This window comes from Helianthus annuus, chromosome 8 (assembly GCF_002127325.2).
Source record: "Helianthus annuus cultivar XRQ/B chromosome 8, HanXRQr2.0-SUNRISE, whole genome shotgun sequence".
Taxonomy (NCBI): Eukaryota; Viridiplantae; Streptophyta; class Magnoliopsida; order Asterales; family Asteraceae; genus Helianthus; species Helianthus annuus.
Genome location: NC_035440.2, coordinates 78,694,926 through 78,704,833, shown reverse-complemented (window position 1 = coordinate 78,704,833; position 9,908 = coordinate 78,694,926). Strand labels below are relative to the sequence as shown.

The window sequence follows — 9,908 nt, the reverse complement described above, 5'->3', positions numbered from 1 at the left end:
AAGAGTGTAAGCACATAAGTATTCTCATGCAATGACAAGTAGTGAGCAAAGTAATGTAAGCATACTACGAGCATAGTTCTACGCAGTTCTAGCAAGTAGGTAATAAACATATACCTTATTACCCAGGATGTCGAGTCTTGCACGTGGAGCGAAGCGTCGTTGTGGATCGTTGAGAGCACTGTTCTGGTTATAGTCTGGTTTTAATAAAAACGTTTTTCCATATTAAAACCAAGTTCTCTATAACCAATGGCTCTGATACCAATCTGTCACACCCCCAAAATCCCACACGCGGAGTACCACCGCTTGGAGGCGTGACATGACCAGGATCAAGCCATCAATCATATCAAACATAGTATTTAATAATCAAAAGTAGTTAATACAATTCATAAAGATATGACTGATGTTTCAAAACCAAATATTGTTTAAGTAGCGGAAGCATAGTAATAAAATTCTCAATTGTAATCATGAGTTCAATTAACGTTCGCGATCCAATTCCCACAACGACCTGCTCCCTCCTTGTGCAAGCTCCAATATGTACCTAAGGTCCTGCAAGGCATGCAGCAGATAATCAACAAACTAGTTGAGCGAGTTCACAGTTAATAGTTTAGTTTGGGTAATAGTGCGTTCGTTCAATTAAGTTTCATATCGTATCAGTTCCATCGCGGCCTCCCAGGCATGTGTGCGAAGATTTGGTTCGTTAGTTCGCGACCGTAGTCTTTACCGACCAGGGTGTGTGCGAAGGCAATTTATCAGTTCGTTCGCGACCATAGTCTTTACCGACCAGGGTGTGTGCGAAGGCAGTTGAGTAGTTCGTTCGCGACCATAGTCTTTACCAACCAGGGTGTGTGCGAAGGCTGTTCGACAAGTATCATTTAAGCATGCACAAATAATCATCCAACCCATTCCCACCCTGGGAACCCATGCCTTGGCTGTGTGAACTCACCTTGGTTTGCTTGGTATGCTAGATTATGCACTCACAAGTAATTAATCACGTCCTATTGTATGCACGTATAACAAATCAGTTCATGTTCGCAATGATACGCATGCAATTTAATGTTCACATAACAGTCATTTTGCATAACGACACAACACGTAGTATTTCACATTAAATCATCAGCTAGTATGCACGAATGCAATTATTAACGCTCATCACCAAGCATGGCATGTCAAATAATCAAGCATACATTCCATCTTTCAAAGTACATTCATAACCATGCATCTTTCGATCCACCCTTATCTTTCGGTCTATGATTAACACAATTATCTTTCGGACCAAAAACTATGTTTCGAACTATATGTCATCTTTCGACCATAGCTATCCTTCGGTCCACTCCAGCTATGTTTCGGTCAAGGTTATGTTTCGGAGAACACATATCTTTCGGTCACAATAACTATCTTTCGTATAACTTAAATCTTTCGGTTACAATCAGTTTTCAAGCATAATCACACACATCGAATTACCACTATTGGGCCAAAGCCCTCAACCAATAGCCTTTCACCAACCGCCCAATCCCACTAATAGGAGCTTTACATCTCTCCTTTGACACCACTATTTTACCCAGCCATTCAATTATAAAGAACCGACCCAACTACTGACATGGATCGGTTTCCTAGGACTCCTTTAATTGCCTTCTTTCTTTTTTTTTTTATTATTAATAACACCAACATCAATACACTTTGAATCATCATCTATGTACCATGTATACAGCATCAATCACATAATCACATGGCTGTCTATTAATAAATGATGATGCTAAATTTAGTGGCCGACAATTTGATTATCCATACAATGCTCATTGGACCTACTATGACACGTATTATTTACCAAAACAATATCAAGCATCATCACAGTAATTGGCGACACATGTGTTAGCATTGGAACTCATAACCCTAGAATTCTACATCATCAGGTTTCACATAGAGTTATGTAACAAATTGTCCATATATCATTCTTTCAAGAACACATCAACAACATACTATATATCTAGATCTGAAACTAACAAACAGTGTAAATCACTAACCGAACTCAAGGAGATCAAACAAGAGAGATCTGACTCCGAATAAGAGAAGGGCTGCCATCGACTTGAGAGTGATAGTTAGGGTTTGCCGATTAAAAACATTCACGTAAAGGATTAAGAGAAATATATAACTGAACCACTTCTGGGCCTAAAGCCCATTTGATTTTTCGTTGGCCACATGTGAACGAAAACCCATAGTGTTTTCGTGGGGGGTGAGGTGATTTCATGAGGGGGGGGGGGGGGTTTCAAATGAGTGTTTTCGGCTAGAGTTCATGTTTACTAATAATTATATACTCACACAACATACACTAGCAATATACAACTATATATCCATAAAGGCACGTATGTTGTACACAAATAAAGCATATCATTCATTACACGATTTAACATATTACAAACGTGTTCCGTTGCGAAACAATAAGTCGTGTAACAAACAATCCAAACAATTACGTGTAACAAATGCGAAGATAGAAATCGTGGAAATTCGAGTTGTCACACTTACGGCCATAGCGAACGGACATTCCAAACACTCGAAGATATGCTTCGTGCATGTGTTATGGATTTGGGAGGCAACTGGGATACTCATTTACTTTTGGTTGAGTTTTCCTACAACAACAGCTACCATACAAGCATACAAGCTAAACTGTTCAAAGCTCTTATGGTCGAAAGTGTCGCTCACCGCTATGTTGGGCGGAAGCGGGCGATAAACAACTAATCGGTCCGGAATTATTCCAAGAGACTACGGATAAAATATTTCAGATCAGAGACCGTATCAAGGCGGCTCGCGATCGACAAGAGAGCTACGCAGACAAGAGACACAAACCATTATCTTTTGAGGTCGGAGACAAAGTCATGTTGAAAGTCTCACCTTGGAAAGGCGTAGCGAGGTTTGGTAAGCGTGGAAAGCTTAACCCACGATAACATTGGACCATTTGGAATCTTAGAAAAGATTGGCACTGTTGCCTACAAGTTGAAGTTACCAGTTGAACTTAGCAGTGTGCACGACACGTTTCATGTGTCGAATCTTAGAAAGAGTTCAACACAAGAAAAGGTTATCATCCCTGCGGATAAGATTCATGTTAACGACAAACTTCAATTCAGCGAAGAACCTGTTCAGGTCATGGACTGGATGGTCCAGAAAACACGGAAAAGTCGAATCAAATTAGTAAATGTACGTTGGAACTCTCGACACGGACCCGAATATACTTGGGAACGTACAGATCAAATCAAAACCAAAATACCCTCACCTGTTTGAGTAGTCTCCTGCAAAGGATGACTCAGTGAATTTCGGGATGAAATTCTCAATAACAGGGGGAGAATGTGACAAATGGCAAATAACCGGAAATTCCGTACAGTCTAATCACTATTCTTAGTATATAATCTCATGCAATTAGCATAATTTAATTACGTAACTGTGTCGTACATTAGACGACAGTGTTAGGACAAGAAAACAATGATATAATATATGTTGGTTTTCGTCGTATTGCGAAATCAATTAAACAATGTCCTAAAAGTGTTGGTAAAAAGTGTTGCGTGCACTATTCACGGTCACACTATTCATGCCAGCAAAACCGTGAAAACAGAACGAAACAAGGAAAAACGACACACGACTAACATAACTGAGTCCGTTTATATAAGAAAAAACTAATACGAAAACATATCTTACAAAGATACAAGACTTTTCGGTACAACGCCCTAATCGCTAAATCGTCCGTTTCACTAAAAATAAGACAATTTTAAATCGTCCAAAATAATAATTTAGCATTTCCGGGACTGTGGAAATATGACAAATGATGACAAACATATGGAAACAATATGAGGATATTAATGGGGTGTCCAAAACATAAGCCTTCGATGCTGAGTTGCAACCCCCACAACTTGTCCGTTTCTGAACCGACAAGCTAATAAACGACATTTCCGACGCCGAAAACAACCAAAGGAAAGCTTTGGTAAACTAGTTAAGCTTATTTTGGGATTCAAAATAACTTCATACATCTTTTAAATGCGGAATGACAAATTACGGCAAACGTCCACCGGTACACCACAAAAGTGCCGTAAACTAGCCAACGACGAAATGAAAAGCATTCAAAGTATTAAAACATGATTTCTATTAGTTTAGTGAACTAGTTAATGTTAATTTATGTTTCGAATCTCTAATTACCCCCTAATGGTGAAAGATTACCCTAATCACCATACTTAGCCTACTTACCAAAATGTCTAGATATTTTGGTAACTTTTATAAAAATGTTACACTTTACCACCCCCCCCCCATGTTCATGTTTTTTTAGTGGGTCCCACACACTTAACAAGTTTCAAAAATATCTTAGATATTTCCTATGTGCACATGGTGAGTTAGTGGATGATCAAAAAGTCTTGAAACCTTATCCTAACAAATCACTTTCTCATAATTCTTACACCATAAAAAACAATCACTTAAGAACCCATTTTTCCTTCATAAAAATCAGCCATGAACACTCCAAATAATCTTCATTTTAAGCCATTTTCATGATGATCAAAGTGTACGTTTATGCAAGTTATGAAGATCTAAGACATCTCCAAGTTGAAGCATCCATTTTCATCCATTCTAGAGCTTTCAACCATCATAATTTTCATCATCTTTGCTCATCATATTCATCAAGATCATCCCTAGCCTAGTGCTAGAAGTGAGCTTCTAAATCTATTTTTTTCCATACTTATTATATTATGATTGTTAATATAACTAGAGATAACAAAAAAAGCATACATAATAAACATGAAAATACAAAGAAGCAAAAATAATAATCATGATATATTTATGTTTGTTTATGTTGTGATCTAAGACTTGTCATTTACATATTTGATCTTGTTATGATGATTATGATATGAATAATTTGTTAGATAATGTTTTAAAAATATGATCTAACAATTATACATGAATATGTTAAAGGGTTATATGAAACTTAATGTTTAATGAATGCACATATATTTTTGATGTTATAAAAGTATGTAAAGTATTTTACTAAGAATCATGCTTTTTGAAAGATTTATAAAAGAAACATACAAGATGGGTTTTCTATAAAAGTTTGGCAAAACTAGAAGTAAAGTATGATTTTTAAACTAGTAAACATATGTAAAGTTCATACTAAAACCCTACATGTTTATGAGTTCATCTTGTTAAAAAGTTGTTATGAATCTCATGTGTTTTTGTTTAGAAAATGATATGTTAATAAACATGGCAAAGTTCATATATCAAAGGAACTATGGCCAAATTTTTCTTAGAAATCATATGCTAGAAAAATTATCATTTTTAACAAAGTCTTTACAAGGTTAGAAAGTGGTCTTTCTAGAAACAAAAATAGATATAAAATTAGTGATCTTAACAAGTTATGTACTATGTGTTTATTATTTGTATTAGTTATGTACAAAAGTTAGGGATTTGATAACAATGATACAAATAAATACAAGAAACATTTACAAGTAAAGACTTACAAGAATACATATATACACACTTGAATACAATTTGCGGGTCATTCGGACATCGGATACAACTTATGGACAATTTGGATGACGGGCGAATCTGTGAACATATCGCAATTCCGAAGAGTTACTACGACGTTTAGGCGATCTTTCGACGCGGAAACAAAAATTACGTTACCATTAACAAAATTCGGACATTTTGGAATTATAAAAACTATTATGTTTTTATTTACTAAAAAGTATACTTAGTGATTTTTTAAAAAAATGCTTTTTTTTATAAAAATGAAAGACTTACACTTCTTAATGGGCTTATCTTCATAATGGGCTTAACATAAATACATGGGCTAAGCCCAATATCAAAAACTCATGGGCTAAGCCCAATACCAAACATATGGGCCAAGGCCCAATAACATTAGGCCCAACACTATTTAGGCCCAACACTATTGAGGCCCAACACTATTTAGGCTCAACACTATTTAAGCCCAATAACATGAATTCTTGGGCTAAGCCCAATGTCATATAATTGAAGAAAATACAATTTATTCAGACAAGATCCGATGATACAACTCACGAGATACAAGAATATATATTTGGCGAAATATATACACTAAACAGTTATCAATTAATACATCTAAGACACAGTTCAAGGGATAACAAGAACATACAAGTCTTAACACATATTCAAGATAAAAGACTTGTACACAAGTTATTACAAGACCGAAGTGTCTAACAAATATAAGAACATTTGTAGGTCGCAACATTGTTCAGGACGACCACGCGTAAGATCACGAACACGTACCATTCGTGGACGCAATACTGTGAGTTCATGTCCCCTTTTTATCTTAAATGCTTTTCAAGCTTTACAACTATCGGGGAAAATACATGTACAATAGTATGATAAGTCAAGGAATGAAACACCTTAGATCATGTGCGAAATTAGGGCCATAACTAAAGCACCATTAATCCAGTTTGGACCAAGGAACAAAGGGTTAGATCTAATGGGTTTTGGAGAGCCCCACTCATGGCCATTCGTTTGCTTAGGAGTGCTTTTGTTGCCCTACGACATGGTGTCGATACAATTAAAATCGTCTAGGGTTGGATTGCTTCCTATTTTGTCACACAGATTGATGTCCTCGCGAAACATTAATGATCAACGATTTCATTGACGTTTTTCATATTACATTTGATACAAATACATCTTACATGCGGGTTTTATACAAATACATTTCATACAGATAAAGCACATGGTTTTTATACAAATACATTTTATAATTGACAGATACATCTTATACAACTAAACTGCATGAACTTGCTCAACTTTTGTTGATGTTTTCAAACTTACATGTATTTCAGGAAATTAGTGGACCATGCAGATATTTCAGTCAAGAAAAACAAGTATCCAGACTCCATGCCAACTATTGAAGGGTTTGCCCGTTATATACCGCCTCTTTGCGGTAATATAGTGGTTAAAGCCTTGACATTTTAAGACTTACATTTTGATGTACGAAACAATGACAGTTTCTTTTCAGTTGATGGTTTGTAAACAATACACTAAACTTATGTTGCGTTATTTCGAACAATTATGGTAATGGAATTGGAGCATGTTTTATTCATTTAGTATGTTCACTTATATTGTTATGCAATGAGAACCGATCAGATCACACCTCGTGCTTCCGCTACGAGCGGGTGTGACATTATCGAATCTCCTTGACTGTGTCGAATTCCCTCGACTGTGTCAAATTCACCTTGACTGTGTCAAATTCCCTTAACCGTATCAAATCACCTTGACTGTTCCCCTTGACCGTTGCTGAATCACCTCGACTGGGACACTAAAGCACTCTAAGTGGTCACATAAGGACCATGAGTGGGGCTTGGCTGTACCCGTTAGATCTAACCTTTGTCCATGATTCTTATGAGAGTTATTGGCATTTTAGTTTCAGCCTATGCTCACATGATCTCATAGTTCATTTCATAGCCAAATCATACAATTGAAACAAATGTAACATGTATTTCACCCTCGAGAGTTATAAATCTGAAAACAATTAAGAGAAATGAGTGACATGAACTCACAAGTTTGCGTCCAGCTGTCTCGTATATTCAAAGGTCCTCCTACGAGTCGTACAACTACATACACTCTTATTAGACGTGATGCGTGTGTAGTGTAATATATTTTAGGTGTATCTTTTAAGCCCTTTTTACACTTTTTTAGCCAAGTTTTAAATTTATAAAACACGATATTTACTAACACTAAACACACATATGGGCAAGTGCACCCATCGTGGACGTAGTATGGTGTTGGTAAGATACCGAGGTCGTCCAAGGACACAAGAGCTTTTAATACCGGTTTATCCTCAACGTCTATTCAAATCAAAAAGTTAGAAAAAGGTTTCATTATTTTTTTTAAACTAGAAAAATAAATCTAACTAAAATGCTGAAAAAAAAACAGATAGACAAGATGAATCACTTGGATCCGACTCGTGTGTAGTGTAACCTTTGATTATTTTCGCACTTTTGCACTAGTTTAAGAGATTATCTTAGTTATTGTAATAGGCCCCTCTTTTGAAGGCGACGTTACCCTCAACCCAGTAGTTTGAGTCAGCAAGGATACAACCCTAAAGGGTCGGATTATTGAAAGATAATTAATTAAGTTATTAATGCATAATGTGGTAGGCCCCTCTTTTGAAGGCGACGTTACCCTCGGCTAAGTAGTCTGAGTCAGCAGGGATACAGTCCTAAGTAGCCGGGTTAAAGTTTTAATAGCAGTTTAACTTATGAGGGGTCAAAGAGTTTGGACCCCCGCCATCCAATACCGTTGGGTATTGAAGGAGGTCCTACTAAATTTGACCCAGGTCCTTTGCTGGATCTATACACTGAACAATGGCAAGACTCTTACCAAACCGCTCCCTTAACCCCCGACCAGGTAGCCAACATACCTCCATATAGACCGTGAAGATATGAATGGTGAAAATATTTTATTTTATATAGACAATAAAATAATGCCAAGACACCACGGACAAACGATAAGGAAGAATCACCTTCAACATAAGAAACTAGTTATTAAAGTCATTAATACATAACTAATTAAAAAGTGCAAAAGATTAAAAATAAAAAGTATTACACTAAACACTTGTCTTCACCAAGTGGTGGATGATGGTGCAAAAGATCAAACATGGCCTTTGATTGTCAAGAACTCTTACGATCAATCTTGGATCCCGAGACGACTCACACACTCTATGATGGACAATGGATGATGGTGGTGGATGATGGTGTTGTGATGGTGGTGGGTGGTGGGTGAAGTGTGAGAGAGGTGGTGTGCCAAGGGATGAGTTGAAAGAGCTCCAAGCACTCCTAATTATAGGCTGAACAGAAGCTCGGGCATAGCCTCGTGTACATCCTCCTCTCTTTCTTCATTAAATGCAGTTTGTCTGCATTAGTTGACCACACCCCCGTGTCCGCTGAGCATGACCCCGTGTGCAGAAGCATATCTGTACTATCAAGATTTTCCTGGATTCCGCGAATCTTATAGTTGACCACAACCCCGTGGTGGGCGATGGAAGCTTCTACAACTTTGTCTTTTCTGCTGACACTTGGGCACGCCCCCGTGCTCATTGAGCACGGGGCGTGTTCAACCCTCTGTTTCCTTGTTTTGCTTGGGAAGATGCTGTAGGGAGGTCGGGCATGCCACGTTTGTTCCTTTTCTTGTATTTGTGTTAGATTTAGCTATTTTTTGCTTCTTTTGTTTATTTGAGCTCATTTAATCCTGAAAATACAAAAGGAAGACAAAAGCACACTTTTTCCAACATTAGTACTAAAAAAGGGTTAGTTTTATGCCACAATTGATGTAATTTATATGTTGCATTTTGTGCACATCAAATACCCCTACACTTGAATCTTTGCTTGTCCTCAAGCAAAACTCCTTATAATGTGGCTTTTTCACACCCAAATTGAATGGGTAGAAGAGAAGGTTTTTTGGGCTTGTCATAGAGTGTCGGGATTTCCGAGATTCTTTAAAAAGTTTTATTTTTATTTATTTACAATCCTATTCGTCATGATTTATTAAAAACGTTTCATAAGATAAATTACTTATTAGGGCATAACATGCCTTTTTTAAAATTACATTTATATACAAGTTCACATACCTCACGGGGGATCACTTAACACTTGGCCGAAGGTGTATTTTTAGTGAATCACTCGAGAGCGGCATGGAACTTACTCCTACCATAAGCTTGCCAAGCAATCAATCCTCCTCCTTTTTAACTATATACCTTTGTAAATATCAAGAGGACCTTTTGGGTGAAGGGTTAGGGTTGGGCTAAAGGTGGGTGGTTGGGTTAGTGGTTAGTAAAAGGGCGAAAAGCGTAAAAAGCATCGGTTTTTGAAAGACTTTTTATTTTTCACACTTTATTTTATTTTGATGAACCATTTCTTTCAAAC

General features: G+C 37.0%; 1 long non-coding RNA gene across 1 annotated transcript; it reads left to right on the top strand.

Annotated features, from left to right (window-relative positions):
• Nucleotides 1-4,427: 4,427 nt before the first annotated feature.
• LOC110871209 lies at nucleotides 4,428-7,068 on the top strand. The gene is made up of 3 exons (XR_002553557.2): nucleotides 4,428-4,681; nucleotides 6,226-6,292; nucleotides 6,828-7,068. It is a non-coding gene; the product is annotated as an uncharacterized LOC110871209 (long non-coding RNA).
• Nucleotides 7,069-9,908: the final 2,840 nt, after the last annotated feature.